Source organism: Schistocerca gregaria, chromosome 5 (assembly GCF_023897955.1).
Source record: "Schistocerca gregaria isolate iqSchGreg1 chromosome 5, iqSchGreg1.2, whole genome shotgun sequence".
In the NCBI taxonomy this organism is placed as follows: domain Eukaryota; kingdom Metazoa; phylum Arthropoda; class Insecta; order Orthoptera; family Acrididae; genus Schistocerca; species Schistocerca gregaria.
The window spans coordinates 6,529,223-6,555,308 of record NC_064924.1 but is presented as its reverse complement, the minus strand read 5'-3'; the positions used below and the strand labels follow the sequence as shown (position 1 = coordinate 6,555,308).

Below are 26,086 nucleotides of genomic sequence, written 5' to 3'. Positions count from 1 at the left end.
GATCCGTATCAACCCAATATTTCGTACAAACAGCAGGTCTCATGAATATCAACACTGTATGGTTTATAACCTCCTAGCTTCAATAGGAGTAGAGATATGGGCAAAAACGTGACTCTTCTAGCCTCTGGCTGCACTGTATAACAGTCATGTTGTATGGGATCAGTATCGGCCTGTCAAATCAACCTGCTTTACAGGGCAGCCTGTAAAGTGAAGACAAGAAATGGTTTTCCAGGACCCAATATGTAGGCAGCCCTGAATGTCAGGCACTTTGTGTTGGAGGCACATGTATCCAAAATGAAATACGCAGAAACACACCTGCTATATGCATTCCCTCCACCTCTGTATCTAACTCAACTGACAGTCTCTTCTGTTCGAATCATAGCTCAGTTAATCTAGCGGCTAGGTCAAGTGTTATGCATTTACAAATTGTGGCAGCAATGTTATGTGCAGTGAGTTGCACAGTTGTAACCTGCGACTAAGTTCAGATGTGAATGCATAGAAACACACAGTGAGTATAGATTTTTAATAGGAAGGACTAAATATCAAATTTTTAATTTTAAGATTACCTCAAAGTCCTGTAGTAAGATTTAGCCTCCATACTATATCAGAAGAAAGGCAAATCTATGTTTATAGCACTTGCAGATTTGGAGAAAGTTTTGGCAATGTTGCCGTGGTCAGGTCTTGCATCTGGTATGCACGACGTGTTCAACAAATTCAAGAAGAAAAGTCACAAAGGAAGACAATCAGCACCATGCATACATCTTGGCTGGAAGCACTACATCTTTTTCATGTATTGTGAACGCCGTTAAACTTAAGTGTAACTTGAATGCCAACGGAACGCACAGGCGCTAGTGTGCCGTTAAAATCGACGTAACAGTGAGCACCATGTCAAACAGATTCTATATTATTTAGCTTGCACATAAGAATAAATACTAAACGTCCTTTTCAATTTAATTGTTACTACCGATTTTACCCAAAAGACGTACCATCTAATCGTAATAGAAATGAAAGAGGTTCTGTTTGCTATGTCAAAATTATGTTGTTTTCCGATATACTGTATTTTGTTATAGCGCTTTTGGGTTGTTGTCGTGCCGAAAGACTCGTTTAATGCAGTTCGTCACGCTAGTCTGTCTTGTGCAAGGCGCCTCTCTAAACGTAACTGCTGCTATCACCTACATCCACTTGAACCTGATTACTGTTCTCACACCTTTGTCTCCCACAACATTAACTCCCTCCCCGTTCTCTCCCACTACACACACACACACACACACACACACACACACACACAAACAAACACACACACACACACACACACACACACACACACACACACTTTCCTCTACTGCGGAAACTGACGAATCCTCTCTACTACAAAAACTGGTGATTTTTTAATGCCTTGGGTGTGCCCTATCAAGGGATCACTACTTTTTTAAGCAATTTGTGCCACGAATTTCTGTTTACCCATTTCGAGTCAGTAGCTCCTCATCAGTTATTCGATTTATCCACTTAATCCTCAACATTATCGCGTGGCACCGTATATCAAAGCATTTATTCTGTTCTTGTGTGAACTGTTTATTGACCACGTTTCATTTCCGTACCAGGCTGCATTACAGACAAAAATCTTCAGAAAAGACCTCCTAACACCTATATTTATATTCGATATTAACAAATTTCACTTTCTTCAGAAATTTTTTCTTCCTATTGCCAAGCAGTATTTTACACCCTCTTGTTTCGGCCTCTGCTCCCCACACAACCAAATTCATCTATTACTTTTACTGTCTCATTTTCTAATCTAATTGCCGCGGCATCGCCTGATGTAATTCTACTACATTCCATTACCTTTGTGTTACCTCTGCTGATATTCCTCTTACAATACCTTTTCATCAGACAGTCCATTTTCTACCACTGCTCTTGCAAGTTCTTTATTGTGTTTTACAGAATTAAGGTACCATTGGCAAACCTGAAAACTTTTATTTCATCTCCCAGAGCTTTAACTCTCTTTTTCCAATTCTCCTTTGTTTCCTTCGCAGTGTTCAATGTACTGATTGAATAACGTCGGAGGTAAGCTCGGTCTTCTCTCATTTCCTTCTCAACTACTTATTCTCTTTCATGTCCTTAGATTCTGTTTTCCATACACATTGTACATAATGTTTTACTCCCTGTGTTTTATCCATGCCACCATAAGAATTTCAAAGAGTTTATTCCATTTACACAGGGTGGTGAGATACCTCTTCTGTTCAAAGCACATTTTATTTCCTTATTTTCTAGTTTTGCAACTCTGTATCGCATCTGCAGAGATCATGTAGCAGTCAGTGAGTAAAGTGGTACGTCAGAAAGCACACTGTCGGGCGTAAGTTGTCAGTTCACACGATCGGTGAAGGAGCAGGTGGATCGTATGGCGTTGACGGTGCTAGGTGCTATGAGGCGCTGTGGCTACACATGAGAACGCCTGTTTCGTCAGCACCGAGGTACGTAGGCGCGAAGCAAGTAATCTCACTTAATAAGTATTTGCTAGTCAAGGTCGCCTTTTCCAATATAGATGCAAGGAAAAGTCTACAGGTCATAAGTACTTTCCTGCAACAATATTACAATCCCAGAAATCGATTCTCTTAAAAATCCAATAAATAATATTTAATATAACAGAAATGTACGAATGGCTACGTAATATCACGATGGTAAGTACGAGGTAGAGGCTGCGCTAGACACCGATAGGATGACTTGCGATGTAGTTCTGTCGTTAGAGCATGCTCTCTGGAAACTGTTAGTTTTCAGTTAACTATTACTATCTGTGTCGATGTTATCAGTTTATGGTGTTTAGTACATAAACACATGGGAATAGCATCCATTTTGAACGTTACTTCGAATGACATAGCGTCCCACTTCATCATTTAAGAAACAGGAAGAAGAATTTCCCTTCACAGAAAATGCGACGGTACTGATAGAGCTTCTGCGAGGCACGTAAACTTCGAGAAAAATAATTAGAAAAAATCTTACACGACGACTCACTAGTATGGTCCAAGGACGCACTGTCTTAATCTCCGCAAAATTCGGATGTAAAAGAGCGGCCAGTCATACTACACGACTCTTATATGACCCTCTACGGACTCAGTGGTAAACAGACATTTCTGGAGGTTTAGTACAAGGCTTGCAGGCTCCCAAATCCGGTTTTCTGTAATCCAATTTTCAATTTCCGCTCCTGGTTCTAGCTGCCGTTTTTTTATCATCCGCAATCGGTTTTCGGCTCCATGCAAACATTCCGCATTTTAAGTCCTCACTAGGATGCTACTTCTTTTTTAATGTCCGTTAATATTGACAAGAGACTTTGTGTGAAGGAAAAGAATAAGTACTGAACTGCTCAGGAAGTTATTAATTTCCTTTATTTCATTGACGAAAATAGCAATGTACCTTTATGAGATGAAAAGAAACAGGTGAATGCTGAGACGTTTACTGAGTTAGCAAAATCGAACTGCGTAGCAGGCTAATTTGTAAATTTATGTATACAGTTCTCGAACACAATCTGTGGCTGACACCGAAATATTCGCTGATCCTATGCACAGGATTAAGGAGGTACTTTTATCCATTAAGAAATGTTGTATCCATTCCAAGTCTCCTGATTGTGGGAGATCAATGCTGTTCTGCAAGTTATCGATTCGTAAAATTTCCAGACTAGGCGAAACTAACGAAACGGTTTCGGACGTAATAATTGGGGGAGGGGGGGGGGAGATTACTTTTTAAACATTGTTCTTTGAAGATTTTTTACGTATTTTCGTGAACGATGTACGGTCCTTTCCCTTGAGATTTCTCTCATATGCATACAGAACTGGTATGCTGTCTTCATAAAAAATATTTAGAAGACACTTTTAAACTCACTACATTATGAAGGAGAAATCGAAAAATATAGTTTACAGGCAACATTAGAGTACGTCAACTGACACTCAGAAACCTTACAGGCGATCAGGCTATAAAAATCAGTTCTGGTTTTACATGTAAACAGGAAAGCGAAAAATCAACTACAGAAAGTCGCACATCTTTCTCCACAAATTTAAATTCACTGCACGTGATGAGGGAAGGGGACTGCCCAGATGTAGCTGCTTCTTACGTTAATTCCTTCTGACGATTCGGTCTGGAACAACCTTCCGGACTCTATTTAATGTTAAATCCTTGATCCAATTGGTAAATTTGCGAAATAGAGTCTTTTTTGGAGCTGAATAGTGAGATACACTTTCGTTGGCAAAGGCCAATGCCCGATCTATAGTTATCGGTGAGGCACGCCTATATTTCTGATATAGGCCAACGATGTAACCATCGTTTCCGCATAATTTTCAGGCGGTTTCATTGGTATTCGATAACATACCGGATTCTAGCACCGACGAATACACGGCGAATACCGACGGGAGTATCGATAAACTGCCCGACAGAGTGCATCGGCTATACGTTGTACGAAAGTTGCACTGTAGTTCACGCCCTGAGCAGACGTCCGTATGTTATTCAATGCGAACCGTTTATGAACTGGAGAATTTAGTACAAAATGTTAACCATAAATACGTTTACACAGCAGTTAACCAAATCTTTCCTAAATGGAAAAATATTTTCCACTTAACTGCTAATACTACACATGAAGCTAATTGAACGGCATTTATCCAGGTCTCATCTCCTCAAATTCCCATCTTTTTGCAGTTTCGTCAGTTTTAATCTACAGTTCATAACCAATAGATTGTGGTCAGAGTCCGCATCTGTCCCTGGAAAAGTCTTACAATTTAAAACCTGGTTCCTAAATCTCTGTCTTACCATTATATAATCTATCTGATACCTTCTAGTATCTCCAGGATCCTTCCATGTATACAACCTTCTTTTATGATTCTTGAACCAAGTATTGACTATGATTAAGTTATGCTCTGTGCAAAATTCTACCAAGCGGCTTCCTCTTTCATTTCTTACCACCAATCCATATTCACCTACTATATTTCCTTGTCTCCCTTTTCCTACTCTCGAATTCAAGTCACCCATGACTATTAAATTTTCGTCTCCCTTCACTATCTGAATAATTTCTTTTATTTCATCAAACATTTCTTCAGCTTCTTCGTCATTTGCAGAGCTAGTCGGCATATAAACTTGTACTACTGTAGTAGGTGTGGGCTTCTTATCTATCTTGGCCACGATAATGCGTTCACTATGCTGTTTGTACTAGCTTCCTCTACTCTTATTTTCTTATTCATTATTAAACATACTCCTGCATTACCCCTATTTGATTTTGTATGTATAACCATGTATTCAACTGACCAAAAGTCTTGTTCCACCTGCCACCGAACTTCACTAATTCCCACTATATCTAACTTTAACCTATCCATTTCCCTTTTTAAATTTTCTACCCTACCTGCCCGATTAAGAGATCTGACATTCCACGCTCCGATCCGTAGAACGCCAGTTTTCTTTCTCCTGATAACGACGTCCTCTTGAGTAGTCCGCGCCCGGAGATCCGAATGGGGGACTATTTTACCTCCGGAATATTTTACCCAAGAGGACGCCACCATCTTATAACCAGTAAAGCTACATGCTCTCGGGAAAAATGACTGTTGTAGTTTCCCCTTGCCTTCAGCCGTTCGCAGTACCAGCACAGCAAGGCCGTTTTGGTTAGTCTTACAAGGCCAGATCAGTCAATCATACAGACTGTTGCCCCTGCAACTACTGAAAAGGCTGCTGCTCCTCTTCAGGAACCACACGTTTGTCTGGCAGCTCAACAGATACCCCTCCGTTGCGATTGCACCTACGGCACGGCCATCTGTATCGCTGAGGCACGCAAGCCTCCCCACCAACGGCAAGGTCCATGGTTCATGGGGGAGTGGGGGGGGGGGGGGGGGGCAGACATCATCTGCGAATTATGTTTGATGCGGTGTAGGAAAACCGTTGACATTCAAAACAGCTTCCTGTCGTCTCTAAATGGATAAAAACAGCTCCTGTATGGTTTTGAATGGAATCTTAAACGACGTGTCCTGGAAAACAATGGCAAACTAAGGTAGAGATGATGTAGGTGGATGGCGGTCACGCAACCTTCTCTCCAAAAACGCTCAGTAATATTGAGATCCGGTGACTGTGGTAGCCACGCTAGATGCGCCAGTTCATCCTCCTTCTCACAAAACCAGTACTGGAGGATGCGAGCTGCGTGAACAGGGGCCCTATTGTCTTGGAACACAGCATCACCATTGGTAAACAAACACTGCACCGTGGGATGGATCTGATCAGCCAAAGTGGTCACATAAACCCTACAGAATAACCATCGACTCTATGAAATAGCACGATGTGGCTGCGCGAGTCATCACCAAATCCCCACTGCGTTTCCATCTTCGGACATAAACTGGACCAGAAGGGGGAAGCAGTGTGAGAGAATACTCATCCCACCAAATGACACGATTCCATTGCGCCGTAGTCCAGCTTCTACAGTTTCTGTACCACGTTATACCGTTACGGGCATTTGCATCACAAATGAGTGGTTTTGTAGTTCCTACTCACAGAGCACAGAGCATAACTGACTAAACCAGAGTTTGTACAGAGTTTCAGGGACAGCATAAAGGAAACAAATACAGTAGAAGAATAATGGGTAGCTTTGAGGGATGAAGTAGTGAAGGCAGCAGAGGATCAAGTAGGTAAAAAGACGAGGGCTAGTAGAAATCCTTGGGTAACAAAAGAAATATTGGATTTAATTGATGAAAGGAGAACATATAAAAACGCAGTAAATGAAGCAGGCAATAAGGAACACAAACGTCTCAGAAATGAGATCGACAGGAGGTGCAAAATGGCTAAACAGGGACGGCTAGAGGACAAATGTAAGGATGTAGAGGCTTATCTCATGAGGGGTAAGATAGATACTACCTACAGGAGAATTAAAGAGACCTTTGGAGAAAAGAGGGCCGCTTGTATGAACATCAAGAGCTCAGGTGGAAACTCAGTTCTAAGTAACGAAGGGAAACCAGAAGGTGGAAGGAGTATATAGAGGGTCTATAGAAGGGTGATGTACTTGCGGACAATGTTATGGAAATGGAAGAGAAAGTAGATGAAGATGAAATGGGAGATACGATACTGCGTGAAGAGTTTGACAGAGCACTGAAAGACCTGAGTCGAAACAAGGCCCCGGGAGTAGACATCATTGCATTGGAACTACTGACGGCCTTGGGAGAGCCAGTCCTGACAAAACTCTACCATTTGGTGAGCGAGATGTATGAAACAGGCGAATTACCCTCAGACATCCAGAAGAATATAATAATACCAATCCGAAAGAAAGCAGGTGTTGACAGCGAAAATTACCGAACTATCCGTTTAATGAGCCACGGCTGCAAAATACTAACGAGTATTCTTTACACACGAATGGAAAAACTGGTAGAAGCCGACCTCGGCGAAGATCAGTTTGGATTCCATAGAAATGTTGCAACACGTGAGGCTATACTGACCCTACGACTTATCTTAGAAAATAGATTAAGAAAAGGCAAACCTACATTTCTAGCATTTGTAGACTTAGACAAAGCTTTTGACAATGCTGACTGGAATACTCTCATTCAAATTCTGATGGTGGCAGGGGGAAAATACAGGGAGCGAAAGGCTATTTACAATTTGTACAGTAACCAGATGGTCGTTATAAAAGTCGAGGGGCATGAATGGGAAACAGCGGTTGGGAAGGGAGTGAGACAGGGTTGTAGCCTCTCCACGATGATATTCAATCTGTATATTGAGCTAGCAGTGAAGGAAACAAAAGAAAAATTCGTAGTAGGTATTAAAGTCCATGGAGAAGAAATAAAAACATTGAGGTTCGCCGATGACATTGTAATTCTGTCCGAGACAGCAAAGGACTTGGAAGAGCTGTTGAACGGAATGGACAGTGTTTTGGAGGGAGGATATAAGGTGAACATCAACATAAGAAAAACGATGATAATGGAATGTAGTCGAATTATGTCGGGTGATACTGAGGGATTTATATTAGGAAATGAGACACTTAAAGTAGTAAAGGAGTTTTACTATTTGGGGAGCAAAATAAGTGATGATGGTCGAAGTAGGGAGGATATAAAATGTAGACTGGCAATGGCAAGGAAAGCGTTTCTGAAGAAGAGAAATTTGTTAACATCGAGTATAGATTTAAGAGTCAGGAAGTCGTTTGTGAAAGTATTTGTATGGAGTGTAGCCATATATGGAAGTGAAACATGGACGATAAATAGTTTAGACAAGAATAGAATAGAAGCTTTCGAAACGTGGTGCTACAGAAGAATTCTGAAGATTAGATGGATAGATCACATAACTAATGAGGAGGTATTGATTAGAATTGGGGAGAAGAGGATTTTGTGGCACAACCTGACAAGAAGTAGGGAACGGTTTGTAGGACATGTTCTGAGGCATCAAAGGATCACAAATTTAGGAATGGAGGGCATCGTGAAGGGTAAAAGTTGTAGAGGGAGACCAAGAGATGCATACTCTAAGCAGATTCAGAAGTATGTGGGTTGCAGTAAGTACTGGGAGATGAAGAAGCTTGCACGGGATAGAGTAGCATGGAGAGCTGCATCAAACCAGTCTCAGGACTGAAGACCTCAACAACAACAACAATACCAAAGAAGAAACTCGAGAATATATTAATAATTTGCGGAACGACCTGCAGAGAATTGATGAATGGCGCAGACTCTGGCTGTTGACCCTGAACGTAAATGACTGTAACATATAGCGCACTCATACATAGGAAAACGGCACTATTGATGACAAACAGCTGGGGACAGCGTCTACCGTAAAATATCCACTTAATATGACACGCAGTGTCTTATTTCCAACAACCTGAAGTTTTTGGGCCGCTTGGTTAGAGGCGCCATGTCACGGATTGCGCGGCCCCTCCCGCCGGGGGTTAGAGTCCTCCCTCGGGCATGGTTGTGTGTGTTGTCCTTAGCGTGACCTCAACAATTTGGTCCGCTCGAATTCACTTTGAAGTTGGCTTGACTTTCTCCCACGTTTACCTTGACCCACCATGCCGTAAACCATTTTTCTTGTAGTAGTAGTGGCCGCTGGAGTTTATCATGAATGTTCAGTAGGTTGTTGTCAGTGGAATTTTTTGCAGTACCATCAGCGAACGAAGCGATGTTGACCGATATCAAACCTGACATGACAGTTAAATATATATTATACAGTTTCGGAACCAAAAGGGAACTTTTAAATGTGGTTAAGACGTTATCAGCTGGTGTGTAATTTAGGAAAGGCACTCGTGAGAAAATGGCGGCCTCTCAAGAAGTGCAGTTTGGTATCATTTACAGGAAGTAGTCAACTGTAGTACACCGAATTTGCGCAATGCAGAGATTTCATTTTCACGACTAAACTATTCAAAATAGCGATTTTCTACTATGATCATAAACGCAAAGGAGCATATGAAATCACAAGTGGTGTGTTATCAACCAGACATGAGCGCCCACTGCGTTCTAAACACGTTACATTGAAGCAAACTGATTCCCGCGAGTGACACACAGTGTGGTGGCAAACATACCCTAGACAGGTATTTGGGACGAAGGCGGTTTCAGTCCCCGTCTCAGTACCCACATTTAATTTTCCATAGCCACGCCAAATCTCTGAAGGCTCATGGCTCTATGGGTTCCTTCACCATCCTTCACCAATCAGAGCTTGTGTTACGTCACTAATGAACTAGCCGTCGACGGTTCTGTAAACGCTAATATCCCTCCCTTCCTGACTTTGCAACTCGCATAATTCAAGTGCAATACATTCGAAAATCTTCCCAGGCTTTTTGAGGACTGGTATAATTCCGGAGATCATCATACAAAATATCAATTTCTTTTAAATTAAAAACAGCGATAATGTAAGAAAAGAGATTTATCTTTGGGGCCTGGGATGCAGTCGTTGGTTGGTACACCTGAGATTTCGGAAGTATTGCTAAATGGGTCTTATCAGAATATGTAGCTTATCGTCTTCTTTCCATTGAATGTGAAGAAACTAATTTGCTTGCCCTATATGTTCCGAGACGCTTACTAGTAATGAAAAAAATGTAGTTGTTCTAGTACCAACAGTTTGCTTTTTAAACACATTTATTGGTCCTTCTTGAAACTACCCCTGTTGATATGTGACCATTTAGAAATCAGTGACTGCATTACGTTTCAGTTAGTTTTCTTATAGATCCCAATAGTTCACAGAGTACTGACAAAAACAAGGAATAATTTTTTGCATAAAATATTGTTTACAGTGTCCAAAGGCGCGAACTGTGTACCTTGGAGTGAGACAACACTGAACCGCACTGTTGTTGAAAGGGAACTAGGAAATTGAAACCTTGGACAGCAATATGAATGTCTAGCTTGATATACCAGAATGTGAAATGATAAATTTTTAACGCAGTGGAAGCAGCGAAAGCGTTGTTTACAAAATTTCCCGACGTACACTGTCACACAAAAAGGAATTGTTTTATCCCTCAAGGGCTGTGTAGCTCTGCAATACCAACACATTTCTCAGCTTCATGCTTAGTAAATGTACCATCGGTAGACAGTTTCAATTCCCTTTTCTGCTTTCAACAAATGATCTCCTTTCCTGTCTCATTTTCGTATTTTCTAATCCTGAATTTCTAGTGCAGCATTCGCCAGCACATTTTGTAGTGTGTGTCATAGGACTGACTGGAGCAAGACCTTATTTTCTTTCAGCAAGATAAGCTTATCGGTTTTTAGAGAATTTGATGACGGCGTCTTATCGAGCAATGTGAAATGTTTTGCACAGTACCGAATGCAAGGATCAGTTTTTCCTCCGTGATAGGCGCAATATTGTGCAGTCTCATCCCGCAAACATCATTCAGCAGAGCCCACTTTGCTAAACATTTCTCGTCTGGTTTATTGTGATAACAACGTACTCTTTCAACAGAGTATAATGCACATTTTAATAGAGTTTAATGTGCTAAAAACAAAACACATTTCTGCTACTGGCTGACTCGCTGGCCAACACTGCCGCTTCAGAATAATCCACAACCAACAACAGCTAACCCTTTTCCTACATACTGCCGATTATGCGTTTCACTCTTCATTGCTTCTCTCCTTCTGACGCCAGTATTATTTTCTTAACTGTACTTTACTTTATTCTATTCATTCTTCTGCTACTTTTTGCTACCTGTCTTGTAATTTTCAGTACAACTTCTACGGGAATAGCGTTACACCTTGTATTTGTTGACGCAAGGTGTTCAAGCATTCCAAATAGTATTCCATGTCAGTATTAGCGTAGAGTATTTCCTTGCTGATAGATTTTCTACCAAGTATGTAAATATGGTTGTAGACGTGTTTCTGGAATTCTGTGTTGATCTGTAATTCATCAGTGAATGCAATAGTCCTGTTGGCATTATCGTTTAGAATCACAAACACTGTATTCTAAATGTAAATGACATTAGATGTGCATAAAAATTTTCTCCGTGTGTTACATTACAGAAACGATAAACAATTGACTATTAAAATCGAAGAAATATTATTTGTTTGCGAGAAAATAGTTTTTCAGGGATACAATGCAAATTACTTTCGAGACATTCAATTCAGAACCTGGTAGTATTCTGGGAATTAACGGAAATTACCCTCGTATTCATTTGATTCAAAATTATTTGCTAAATTGTACCTTCAAAGACGCATGATCAGAAGTCTATCTTCTTCTTTGAATAACTTTTGTAGATTTTCTTCTTGCTGTTTTCAGACTGCATTACATTTTGTACCCGTTTGTAACAATGGATGGAAGAAATCTAACCGGTCGTCTTTAAGACTATTTGGGGAAAATTCTTTCGTAGAGAGTGAGATCTCATCGCCCGAAAATTGTTACGAAATATAGGCTCACCTGTCTGAATGATAAACATTTGATGTGAAGAGTGGCATCTAGCCATAAAAATTTAGTGTAGGGACAGAGTATTTTTCCATGACACAATCGCCGGGCAATAAATAGAGTAAGCCACTACCATCAAATGCACAACCTGACAAAAAATGTGAAGCATCCAGAACAAACGGTCGGATGTCAATATAACTTGGCGTACTGACTTACCTTCGGCGGGTCTGTAAATGATTTGTTGCTATTCTCTCGACCAGTTAGAAAGGCCTCCATGGTGCATTAGAGCTGTTCATGTTTAGTGTTGTTATCATTCCTGATTTGTTACATAACAGACGTAAATAGCGTCAGATATTGTTGTGTGAATTCCTGAGGGACCAAACTGCTGAGTCCATAGGTCCCTAGACTTACACACTGCTTAAACTTACTAATGCTAATAACAACACACACACACACCCATGCTCGAGGGAACACTCAAACTTCCGGTGGGAGAGGCCGCTCAATCCGTGACATGGCACCTAAAACCACGCAGCCACTCCGCGCTGCTATCAGATATTGAATAATCACTGTGAATGTCACGGAGATGCCAATTTCACGCGTGAGTCAGCGTTATCAGTACTTGATACAGTTTGAAAAGTTCCCTACTGTGAGTTCCCATTTCGTTGGCTGGTCGGAACCTGCAACTACAGATTTTTGGGCGTTCAGATATGACAGTGGCCCAATGCTGGACTGCGCGGTATCTGATAACACTTGTTGTTAAGGTTATGGTCTACCATGGGTGACCACCACAGGGGAAGACCGCCGTATTGCGCATCAAGCACGTCGTTTCCCCTTCACAGCTTCGCCTACCATCTGAAAACAAGTAATGGACGCCTTGTGTCATCCGTCAACACTGGTCGGAGACTAGGAGCAGCTGGACTAGGAAATACCGTCCTAGGCGCAGGCTATTAACACCACTACACAAAAGACTTCGTTTGCAATGGTGCCGAGACTGGGAAGCATAGACTACTGATGAGCGCTTTAGTACCAATAGGACCATTAGGCGTAACATCCCCAGCCAACTGACGGCTTACCATTAATAGTGTCAAGTACCATCTGCTCATGAGACACTGTGCAAGAGCTACTAATTCCAACCATGATTTCGGTGCTAAGTCTGGTGACCAGAAAATTCATACCAACCCAACTCCTCCTCTTTCCGGCCAAATAACGGCGATGAAATTTTCTTCCATGACCAGGCATTGAAGTGGTTGCCAACGAGTTGAGAGACACCGCAAAGGAGCGCGTTAGATACTTCGGCTAGAGAGGTGGGTTCACGTCTTCAGCTGAATGTGTTGTAACGACAGCGGTTCTCGGTGTTGTAGTCAGGAGACAGTTTCTGTCACTTTGGCTATGGCTATTAGTGTATGAAAACAATTTAGACAGCTACGCGATTCCGCCTAAGTAGAAACAATTTGGAATCGATTCTAACTGGAATTAGGGCGATAATACTTCTGTCTGATAAAGAGGGTCTGTTTCATCGTGAACGTTGTTAGAATGCGGGTTTGCTGAATTTAATATCTCAGCACCCCGACGTCGGCGTTGTGTTTTGGATGAAATGGTGTAGTATGAATGTTAGGTCAATGTGCAGTAACCATTACCAAGAGTTAGTAAAAACAGAGCTAAACGTTTTTCAGTGCACTAGTTCTTGGTAAGAAACTTGTCCTGAAGATTAAACACTTAAATAAGAGCAGAATGAGCTCTAGTATGACACAGTGTATTTTTTAATCATTTTCAAATGTTGTCCCATGTATTCTTCTCAGCCTGTTGTGTTTTCAATAACTTGTAAATAAATAAAACTTGTGTTACCTACCTGGCGTTTAATATTTTTCATCCTTTCCGTCATACTGTACGTTAATTAAGTATAAATCTACAAAAAGCTTCCTAAACTCATTGCCTGGTTAATGTTAGTTGTGTATAAAACACATGTAATTAAAAAAAGGCTGCTGCCAACACCGTTTTTAATTCCGTTTTAACTTGATTTATGCAATTTGCACTGTCTGTCAGTCGATTTGTTTTATTCCTTTGCATTTCCTAAATTTTGCTGAATATTTTCCTTTATCTTTTACAGGTCTTCCTGTTCACCTCTGTTGTTTAAGGTATGTTGATCACTACCACATTGTTATTCTACTTTAACTATGTTGCGCAATGGTTAATTAATTTTTAGAACGCTACACATTTCTTGTTATCAAGAATTTCTGTCAGTTTGCAAGCTAATCCCAGCTTCTTTCGTCTTATATTTACTGTTGCAATCAGTCCATCTGATTGTATCCACAGTGTTTAAATTTGTCCCATCTTCCAGTACTATTTTCCACTGTGTCTCTATAGGATTTTTCTACGCTATCCGTAGCCCCGATCTGATCTCATTTTCCTGGAAAATTTCCATTATTATTTCAACGCCTGATTTACTTAATACTATCTTTTGCCTAGGGTAGATTCTTTCAATGTTTATCCCTCTTATTTTTTGCAGTTGTAACATCGTGGAAGATATGTAAGAGGCAGTCGTTGTACAGAAATCCTTTTATAATATTGAGGAATGTGGGAAGATCCGTAATGTACTGATCCGCCAGAACGTTATGACCACCTACCTAATAGCCGGTACGTCCACCTTTGGCACGGATAACAGCAATGACGAGTCGTGGCACGGAAACAATGAGGTATTGATATGACGCTGGAGAAGGTTCGCACCGAACCTGCTCACACAAGTCACCTCATTCCCGTATACTCCGGGGGTGGTGGTGATAAGCTCTGATACCACATTCAGTCACATCCCAGGTGTTCGATCGGTTTCAGATCTCATGAACTGAGGAAGCCAACACAGCAAATGGAACTACTACGTTCCTCGAACCACTCAATCACATTTCTGGACTAGTAAAATCGCGCATTGTCTTGTTGACAAATGCCACTGCCGTCGAGAAACATGGTCGTCATAATGGAGTATACATGGTCTGCACCCAGTGCACGATATTCCTCGGCTGTCAAGGGGCCATGTACGAGCTCTACTGAACCCACGAATGCCCACGTGAATGTTCCCCAGAGCATAATGGAGCCGCCGCAACCTTTTCTCCATCCCGCAGTACAGGTGTCAAAGAGCTGTTCCCCTGGAAGACTACTGATGCTCGACCTCTCATCAGCATGATGAAGAAGGTATCTAGATTCATCACATCATGCAACGCTCTGCCACTGCGCCAAACTCCAGTCCCGATGGTCACGTGCCCATTTCAGTCTCAGTTACATATGTCGTGATGCTAACATTGGCACATGCATGGCTCGTCAGCTATGGGGCCCGTAGTTAGGAGTGTTCGTTGCACTGTGTGTTCAGGCACACTTGTAAACCGCCCAGCATTAAAGTCTGATGTTAGTTCCGGCACAATTCGTCGCCTGTCCTGTTTTACCAGTCTGCACAGTCTACGATGTATGACATCTTGGTTTCGCCAAATGTTGACGACACTCAACACAGCACTCCTCTGACATCCAACAAGTCGTGCAGTTTTCCAAATGCCCGTGCCGTGCCTCTGGGCCATCACAATCTGTCCTCGGTCAAACTCAGATAGATCGTACGCCTTTCCTATTCTACACACAGGCAGAACGCTTACTGATGCTGCATGCAACATACTTCTGTCTGACTAGCAGTCATTCCTCGCCAGGTAACACTACTACCACCTGGACAAGTTTACATCGATAACATGCTGGAGGTAATAATGTTCTTGCCGATTAGCGTACGCCATAGAAACGTAGTCGTTGTTGAAATCAATTAATGAAAAATTTGTTTCCAGATTGTGTACTTTTCTAATTCTATGACATCCTACCATGTCGTCTGATAGTGTAAGTTTCAGATTAGCGTTAAGGGTTGATGAGTCGGTACGAGGTGTTCTACAGAGGTAGTGAGTAGGATGGGTCTGTGATCACATCGAGCAGTATCAAGGACATTCAAAGTAAAGTGTCGAAGGAAGATGAGAATTTAGCACAACATCGGCTGGAGTTCGCTGAGTACTGGTATGCTTTGAGATGGGTACAATATCACCTTGAAAAGCACCATTATACAGCTGCCACTGCTGGAGCTGTGGCGGGTCGTTTGTGGATGTCTAGGTGCGCGGAAATAATTTAGGTGATAGGCTTTCGAAGAATAACGTGAGGCTGAGGTTCTCCGTATGAGTATTGTACAGATGTTTCGTGACTGAAAATGGATATTGTTTTGTTGGTCAGTAGCAACCCCAACATGCGACATGGAAAGTGGGTTGTCAGTACGATACCGTAAATATGGTGGAGTTCGGATACTATGATAGAACTGTAGGAAGATTTCATTGAGGTTGGTCATGTGCTTCGAGAGGCTAGACATGCACAAAGGTTTGTTTGTTGTTAAGGGACGGATATTGTGAAAAAGGAACTTGTATGTTATATTGCTGTCGCGCAGTATTGTAAAGTCGGGGGAGAGGTTTGAAGGGCTTGGAGAGGTTTTAAAATAATATGTTGATTCGGTTAAAAAGGAATCGAGTTGGATTTCGGGAGTAGGTGGCCTGTGTAATGCGGTGAAATGCCAAACGGGCAGCAACAGATATTGGTTAGTGTGTGTGACCTTTCGAGAGGAACAATATTTTGAATGACAATGGTGAGGATTCTTATGATGTCTTTAGCAATGAGGAATGCCCAAGTGAGTTGTTGGGAAGAAGAAGTATGTCAGTAGGTTTGATGGCAACTGTGAGCTCATGGTTTAGTAGAATGGGTCAGGTTAATAGTGACACATGTAGGTAGATGAGGTGAGAGTATGTGATTGTTTGAGGACATAGTTGGATTCACAGGTGGGGAAAGGTGGGACAGTTTTTGAGTGACTTGCTTGGATAGAAAGTGGTGTCAGCAGGTTTGACGGGAAATGTGAGCTTTGATTTGGGAAGTAGGGGTTTACTAGCATAGGTCAGGTTAGAGGTGATATATTGTAGGTAGCTGAGGTGGGGTTTCGTGATTCTTTGAGAAAATGCTCGATTAAGACAGGTAGGGGAAAGTGGGTAGGTTATTAGATTCTGTATTCGGGTGGACGTTACGTAACAGGCGTTGTTGGCATTTCTATGACTGGGGATGGATCTCTGAAGATTCATCTTTGTGTTTGAGGAAATATATCAGTGATACGTTGGCGATTAAATGATCGAAGGCTCACATTGTATGATCGAAGGCTGATGATGATTCTGTGAAGATTCAGATGTGGCAGGTAGTATTGGAAACTGAATTTATACTTCGCCTTCTCTGCTGTACTCGTAATTTTTGCGTCAACGTCTTTCATCACAACAGAGACGATGGGGGGACAATGTGGAGATTGTGGTCACCTGGTACGAATGTCTCTACCGAAGGGTGTAACGTCTGCATGCGACCAAATCTGATGCGAACGATTTTCTGGAGGAGTTCGTTGCGGATGATAATACATAAAAAAGAGAAAGAGGGCGGTAAATTAAGGTTTAAAAATAAACACTTTGGTGGTCAATTCCTATGATTTTGAAACTTATTATATGATGTTATATTCTAGTTAAAAGATAATCCTTGATGTCAACGTAAATGGTATTGCGGTGATGTTGTTGGTGGATGAAAATTATCATGAAGAAAATGGAGAGGTAGGTATAGCTATGGCTCCCTGCGAAACCATAGGAAGCAACGAAATATAATTGAAATTGAGGAAGGGGGAGGAAGTAAATTTGAAGGATGTATGAAATGGAGCGTTTTGGCCAGGGATGGAAAGATGTGTTTATCTAGGGACAGAACTCATGGTTCGGTACTGGACGTTAGTTGAAATTCGGGCGGGCTGTGATCAGCAAAACATGACTGTGGTATACAGCTATACAGTTCTAATTGCGCAGCAGGGTACCGTAAATGCTGATCAGTAGGCACTGGGTAGTGTACTGCAGTTGGTCTCAGATGGAGAGGTGGAAATCTGGTCTATTGAAACGCCGACTGGTGCGACCAAAGATAGATTTGCTTCAAGTTTTTACGGATTACGCCGCTCGACCAGGAGATGCGTTGGAAGGAGGCATCAGAGATTTGTTTTCCGTAACAAAAATATAATAATAATGTCCCCACCGTCTTTACAGTATCTGAAACTCGCTTGGATCAAATACTTGACAGTCAATTAATCCACTTAACTTTATAAAATTACTGAATAAGTCTCATATAATGATGTAACAGTTCTTGAGGTTACTTACTTAAAAAGCAGCACCAGCAGAAAGTGAAGCAGTGGGTGAACTCGTTGAACATGTACTTAACCTGAGAAATCTGCCTCGAAGAAATGATGATCTGCTACTGTTGCTGTAGAAAATAATGTCCACATTCTGGTATAACCACAAATGATCGCTGTGAGCAAATTGTTCACATTAATTTGCGCCACGCATATTTTGAGTTCGAAGTAATTTACTTGCATCTTGAAGTCATTTAGATAACGAGCAAGCAATAGTACATCTGAGGTAAACTGGCACAATGTATACCTTGAAGAAACATTCGCATATTTACAAATCAGACCGGAACAGTGTCCAAGTTCATGCAAAATTGCCATACAATAGTGCTCCCTCATGGGTCTTATAGACATTTATGTACAAAGTCGGTCATTGTCAAAACGAGAAAGTTAATGAAGTGCAATGAAATTTGATTTATATCCGAACAGAAAATAACATAGCATGAATTCTAAGATAAAATGTCATTGGCAGTAAATGTATCTCATTTCACAACAATCTCATTCACAATTACAATAGTCAGATATTAAAATATAATAATAATAATTGTATTTTAGGGGATTACAATATCGAACATAATTCCTTCCTAGATTGTTTCATAGCTTCAAGAAAACTGTTCTTCATTTCAGTAATAAGGATATTTATAAAACTGACTGGAAGTTCTGTTAAGGAATTTATTTAAATATGTACAATTAACCTTCTTTTTAATAACAGTAATTACATTTCACACAGAGAGGAAAATGCTTTTCAATTACGTAGTGACACTCATATTTTAATTTATTTCTGTTTTTTAGTTATAAAAATATCGGATTAAAAATATGTGTCAGATAACAATGATCGTCATCATATTTTAGTGATTCTAAGTAAATAGCATGATTTCAAAAATTTCTACCAATTACAGAGTCTACTCGAGGAAGAACGAATACATTGTACAGGTTTAATTCGTCATAGCCGGCCGGTGTGGCCGAGCGGTTCTAGGCGCTAAGGTCTGGAACTGCGTGACCGCTACGGTCGCAGGTTCGAATCCTGCCTCGGGCATGGATGTGTGTAATGTCCTTAGGTTAGTTAGGTTTAAGTAGTTCTAAGTTCTAGGGGACTGAAGACCTCAGATGTTAAGTCCCATAGTGCTTAGAGCTATTTGAACCATTTCTTTTAATACGTCATAACAATTCCCAAAATGTAGTATTACGTATATTGTGCATATCTGGCTATACTTATGATTACTGTTTACATGTTAATAGCATTTCAGTTCATCGTATGTGAGCGTGAATCTAGTGGTAATGAACTTTAAAGCAGCGGCGAAAGATCCTAGGTGTTACTTTTCAGTGACTAGGCAGGCGGTGTCATCAGAATATTACAGAGGTAGGTGGTGGGTGGTGGTATCGGAATATCTGTGGTATACAAGTTCATTAATTGTAACTTCACGAAAGAGAAAAGTCAGTGCGGAAGACGGAGAAGTAGCAAGACCCGAAGCAAGTGCAGCTGTTACAGCCTCGGCGGATCACTCCTCGAACAGCACAACAGCTGAACGGTCGGTAAACAGAGCGGCAAGTTGGCCGCATTTGGAAAACGAATGGCCGGATCATAAATCGCCTCGGCGGGTGCTCATTACTCGCGGCCGTGTGTGAGCGCCGCTGACGGCGCTGGCCAATAGGAGCTCATCAATCACTGCCGCCCACTGCGCGGCCACTGTGCGCCTCCCACGCGATTTCCCACGTACGGCGTGTGCTCCGGCGTGAGTACCGTTCTACGTAAGGCGTGTTACGTATCCACATGCGAATTTCGGTCTCCTAAAACTTGACACCTGAGCATTATGAAACGGCACTGCTGCTTCGGTCACAGGTTCGAATCCTGCCTCGGGCATGGAAGTGTGTGATGTCCTTAGGTTAGTTAGGTTTAAGTAGTTCTAAGTCTAGGGGACTGATGACCTCAGATGTTAAGTCTCATAGTGCTTGGAGCCATTTTTTAACATTATGAAACGGGTTGGCGTTTTGGGAATGTGGACTGACGTCAGCTGTTTCTGGCACATGAAAATTTGTGACGGACCGGGACATACCGTGAGTGAATTCCTTTCGCAAAACACTAAGCTGACAGAAGTCATGGGATACCTACCAATATCGTGTCGGACCTCGTTTTGCCCGGCGTAGTGCAGTAACTCGATGGGGCATGTAGTCACCAAGTCGTTGGGAGTCCCATGCAGCCCGTATAGCTATAAATATCTATAGCCGTCAGCAAGAGCTGACCTCTCGATTGTGTCTCATAAATGTTCGATGAGATTTACTTCGGCGATCTGAGTGACCAGATCTTTCGCTCGCATTGTCCACAATGTTCCTCAAACCAATCGAGAAAAACTATGGCCCGGTGACCTGGTGCACTTGGAAGTTTGTGGTAAGCTCTTACGGGACCAGACTGCAGAGGTCATCGGTCCCTAAGCCTAAACACTACTTAATCTAACTTTAACTAATTTACACTATGGACAACACACACACCCATGCCCGAGGGAGGTTCAAATGGGTCTGAGCACTATGGGACTTAACAGGTGTGGTCATCAGTCCCCTAGAACTTAGAACTACTTAAACCTAACTAGCCTAAGGACATCACATACATCCATGCCCGGGGCAGGATTCGAACCTGCGACCGTAGCAGCCGCGCTGTTCCGGATTGCGCGCCTAGAACCACAACATCACCTCGGCCGGCTCCCGAGGGAGGACTCGAACCTCCGACGGGGAGAGCCGCACCCTGGTGCACTGTCATCCACAATAATTACATGATTGTTTGGTCACACGAAGTCCGTGAACGACTGTAAATCGACTCCAAGTATCCGAACATAACCATTTACAGTCACTGATCGGTTCAATTGGAACAGAGGACCCAGTCCACTGCATGTAAACTCAGCCCACAGACTGACGAGCCACCACCAGCTTGCATGGTGGGTTGTTACTATTTGGGCCCATGGCGTCCTGGAGTCTGGCCGCACTCGAACCCTACCATCAGCTCTTACCAACTTAAATAGGGGCTCATCTGATCAGGCCACGATTTTACAGTCATCTAGAGTCCCACCAATATGGTCACCAGTCTAGGAGAGGCACTGCAGGCGACGTCGTGCTATTAGCCAAGGTACTCGCGTCGGTCATCTGCTGCCACAGTCTCTTAACGACAAATTTCGCTGCACTGTCCTAAAGGGTACGTTCGTAGTACGTCCCATATTGATCTCTGCGGTTATTTCACGCATTGTTGCTTGTCTGTTAGCACTGACAGCTCTACGCAAGTGTCGTATCTCTCGGTCTTTAAGTGAAGGCCGACGGCCACTGCGTTGTCTGTGGTGAGCAGTAATGCCTGAAAATTGCTATTATCGACACAATTTTGACACTGTGTAATTCGGAATATCGAATTCGTAAGCGAATTCCGAAATCGAATGTCTCAAGCGTCTAGCTCCAACTACCATTCCGAATTCAAAGTCTGGTAAGTCCCGTCTGGCAGTCATAATCACATCGGACATATTTCAACATGAATCACCTGTGTATAGATGACAACTCCGCCAATGCTCTGCCGTTTTACACCGCATGTACGCGATATCGCCGCCGCCTCCCTATGTGCATATCTTGTCACTTCAGTACATTTATCCTAGCTACAGTCGTCAGAAGAGTGTCTGTTCCTTCAGAGAAGCGTGCATCTCAGAAAGACACTATAATGTGAACCTGCATACAGCGTATAAACACAAAGGGTGTAATCATAATTGGTTAATCTGATCAAGTGAATAGATAACGTCCCGTGGCTTGAGATCACAATACAAGCGAACGCAGAAGGTTTTATGGATTCACTCCAAGTGGACATCTTCTGGACAACTCTCCAGCGGCTCAAGTACCGGTAAAAAGATGCGCCATTCACGCCATGTACGGACAGATGTCGTGCACTATAAGGACTTTGTATCTTACCAAAGGAGATTAAATGACGTGTGCATGTGAGTGTGTGCAAATGAAAATTGGTACTTTGTCATTTCTTAAGCCTACAGAACCATTCCGAATCGTTGTACTTCTATTCACTCGCCACATCGAATCACGCCTAAGTTGACTTTTTGACGTGTGATGTACCTGCCTGTACATCGACATACACACTACGCCTGCCACCGCACGGTGCAAGGTGGACGGTTCCCTGCACCACTCCCAGTCGCTTCATTTCCTGCTCCACTCGGCGAGTAAAAACGATTATCTGTATGTCTCAGAATGAGTCCTAACTACTCTTAATGTATCGTCATGCTCATTAAATGAACAGTATGTTGACGGCATTAGAATCGGTCTGCAATCAGCCGATTTACAATGTCCGTGATTTTCGCACCCACTATTCGCCAGTAACGGATGTAAGACTGCTGGCAGACCGTCCGGTCCTGGGTATTTTATTGGTGGTGAGGCGCACAGTGTCTCATACACGTCCTCTTCACTGACTACCTCGAGAAAATTTTCGTTGTCATCTTCTGTCAGCTGTGGGGCTAGGGTGTCAAAGTATTCTTCCACGGATGCATCACGACTTTGATTTACAGAATATAGCTTGCAATAATAGCGATAAATATCGTCCATGATATCCTGCTGGGTTCTGAGAATGGTATCGTTTTTTGTTCGAATTATATCAATAAAAGTCCTTCTTCCGTTCGTATGCTTCACCAAAAGATACGGGGAAGTAGTTTCGTCTTCTAACACCGAATTTGCTTTCGATTTTATTTTCAACCCTTCCATTTGATTTATCTTTATATTAAGTAACTTGGCTTAGACGTTTTTAATGTCTGCATTCCGAAGTGAGGAACCTGCTGAGACCTGATCATATAGATCTGTCTGAACGGAATAGTAATATTCTATAGTGCTTTTCATTCTTCTTGCTCTCTGGGCATTGTACTGAATAAGAACCTTCCTCAACTTTAGCTTCACCATTGTAACCCTCCAGTCGATAGCACTGGCATATCTATTACGAGCACGCAGGCATTTTGCCCATGCTTCTTTAATCAGGTCTTCTAAATTATGATTTACTAACAAGGAAAATTCCACTGATTCTTGAATCACTAGAGCACGAGCTCCAGAGGTACTAATGGGCGAGTTCGTCAGCACTACCAACAGAGACGTCCAGTTGTCCAGCGAGGTGTTTTATTGTGATCCGTGAGTCACCTCGAATGAGAGTGTCCGCACGTTCGAACATTGCAGGAGTCACAGCTGTGTGCGGCCGACGGACATGAAGACGATCGGGCAGGTTTGCGCCACCTTGTTGCGATGCTGGCATACGCTTCGCCAAACGACTAACAATGCTTTTGTTCACTGCCAGGTCTCCGTAGAGATTCTGCAAGCTCCTACGAATATCTCCGATGCTCTGGTTATCCGCCCCAAGAAACCGAATAGTGCTGCCACCTATCAAAACTTCATGAAACTCTAGCAGCTGAAGCGGAAGTATTACACGATGCCACACAACAAATAACAAATTCCGCATTTCTTCACCCGAAATTCGCCGAGAAAAAAGTTCTGCTTTACTTATTGAAAGCTCGTCGAACTGTAGTGGCACCACCCATAACATAAAAAAAAACCTCAAGTCAGCTGCCTCTGCTGATAAATTCATTATGACAGACTTTTGGGACAGTGAAGGAGCAACCAGTAATTCAGTGACACATGTGAAACTTCTGAATTGGTTCGGACTGATAAAAAACCGAAACAGATTTTACTCGAACACTTGCTTGTCCACACAAAGCTCTCAGAACCTGGGAACACACTACCAATTTTTAATGGTCATCATTGCTTTATTGGCCCTACTGATCGGACTTGGTGCCTTCTGATTTTCCTTTGTTTGTACCACTTAAGGATTCTCTTCGTGAGACACAGTTCGAAGATGAGGACGTAATTTGTGCAGGGGGAACGTAGCTATGAGGAAAGAGCAACCAACAGGGAGTTCTCTAACTCTGACATAAGGCTATAGAACGTGACTCAGACTAAAAAAATTGCGCATGTCAAACAATAGCTGACAGGTAATAATTGTCATATAATTCAAACTCTTAAGAATGACTATGTTGAGACCAAAATTGTGTGGCATTATTTACTGAACGATCTACGTAGTGGGAAAACCTTAGAAAGTCTTTCTGGAGAAAAGTTAAGAAATACTGCAGAGAATCTCATTAAGCTTTCCTGCATAGAGACTAGTGGACTCCGGTTTGAAGTTACTATCTACTCTCCTGCGTGTCTATGACGTATGGTTGCTTGTACTGGACGCTTCTGTTGCTTAGTGTTACGCTGTTTCACCATTTGATATCTAGTAACTCTACCTCTGAACCACCTAAACTGCAAAGTCTTCCGCAGCCAGAGTCTGTCGACATAAAAGTTTCAAAAAAATGGCTCTGAGACTACGGGACTTAACATCTATGGTCATCAGTCCCCTAGAACTTAGAACGACTTAAACCTAACTATTCTAAGGTCATCACACACATCCATGCCCGAGGCAGGATTCGAACCTGCGACCGTAGCGGTCACGCGGTTCCAAACTGAAGCGCTTAGAACCGCACGGCCACACTCGCCGGCCATAAAAGTTTCCTGAGCACCGTACCGCGTCATAATGTAAATAGCTACACTGGATAAACCAAAGTTTCGGCATCGATGTGTGTGAGGTCCTTAGGTTAGTTAGGTATACGTAGTTCTAAGTCTAGGGGACTGATGACCTCAGATGTTAAGTCCCATAGTGCTTAGAGCCATTTGAATCAATTTTGCACGCTGGTCCCTCCAGTATAGTATTTTACGCTATGACGTGGTACGATGCTCAGGAAACTTCTCTGTCGACTACCTCGTCAGTGATGATAGTACTGTCATATTGAAACATGATCGTCTCAGTCATTGTGAAATCTCTGTTGGTGATGTGTCAGTGTCTGCAGAAAATGTATGGGTTTCTGGTTCTGCCTTGATTCAGACACATTATTTGCAATCCCAAAATTATTTACAAGGCTAATTTAGAACCATCAACGTATTTTTTTTAATATTATACATTATCTGCTTTTTACATTCACTAATCTCATAACATTCTGCGTGTTGTCATACTGATAGTGTGTGGACCTCCGTTTAATTGGTGACTGATTTGGAAACTTCATCCTTTTAGCCGATCATGTTTCTCAGCCGCCTGTGCTTGTATGAAATTTTGACTGCTGTTCGAATTAGTGCCCCAGTGAGTGTCACTGATAACCCTATTTCACAGACGGTCAGGTCATCACTTGCTGCATTTTACTGTCATTTTTCTGTTGAATTCTGTTCAATGTAACGGAAAGACGTTGATTTCCAGGGATTGTATGAATGTCTCGAGGAGCAAATTGAGGACAGTAAATCCTGTCCGGAAGTGTCGGCCAACGGCACGACGGAGCTTCTAACTTTTTTAGAGGTCAGTCTTGGCCGCAAGGCCACCTTTCTTTAGCAGCGGCGCGATTGTATAGTTACTCACTTGCGCCCTCCGGTCTCGGCAATGTTGCGACAGTCGTGGAGGTGCGCGACTCCATCTGCCGTCCAGAACGATGCCGCACACACTGCGAGAATCTCGGTCTGCTGCGCGTCAGCATAGGAAATCAGGTTCGCTACTGAAGCTGTGGCCTGATAGCAGACATGTCCGATAGAATGTTGTTGTAGTTGTAGTGGTCTTCAGTCCTGTGACTGGTTTGATGCAGCTCTCCATGATACTCTATCCTGTGCAAGTTTCTTAATCTCCCAGAACTTACTGCAACCTAAATTCTTCTGAATCTGCTGTAGTGTATTCCCTCTACGATTTTTACCCTACACGCTGCCCTCCAATGCTAAATTTGTGATCTCTGGATGCCTCAGAACATGTCCTACCAACCGGTCCCTTCTTCTTGTCATTTCGAAAGCTTCAATTCTCTCCTTTACCAAACCATTTACCGTCCACGTTTCACTTCCATACATGGCTATACTCCATATAAATACTTTCAGAAACGACTTCCTGACTCTTAAATCTATACTCCATCTTAAAAAATTTCTCTTCTTCAGAAACGCTTTCCTTGCGATTGCCAGTCTACA

General features: G+C 42.3%; 1 long non-coding RNA gene across 1 annotated transcript in view; it reads left to right on the top strand.

The window, feature by feature from the left end:
• The window catches only part of LOC126272417 (uncharacterized), a 487,783-nt gene that overhangs the window by 274,207 nt on the left and 187,490 nt on the right, over positions 1-26,086 (top strand). The window contains exon 2 of the long non-coding RNA XR_007549221.1: positions 13,913-13,940. This is a non-coding gene — a long non-coding RNA (uncharacterized LOC126272417). The remainder of the gene's footprint in view (positions 1-13,912; positions 13,941-26,086) is intronic.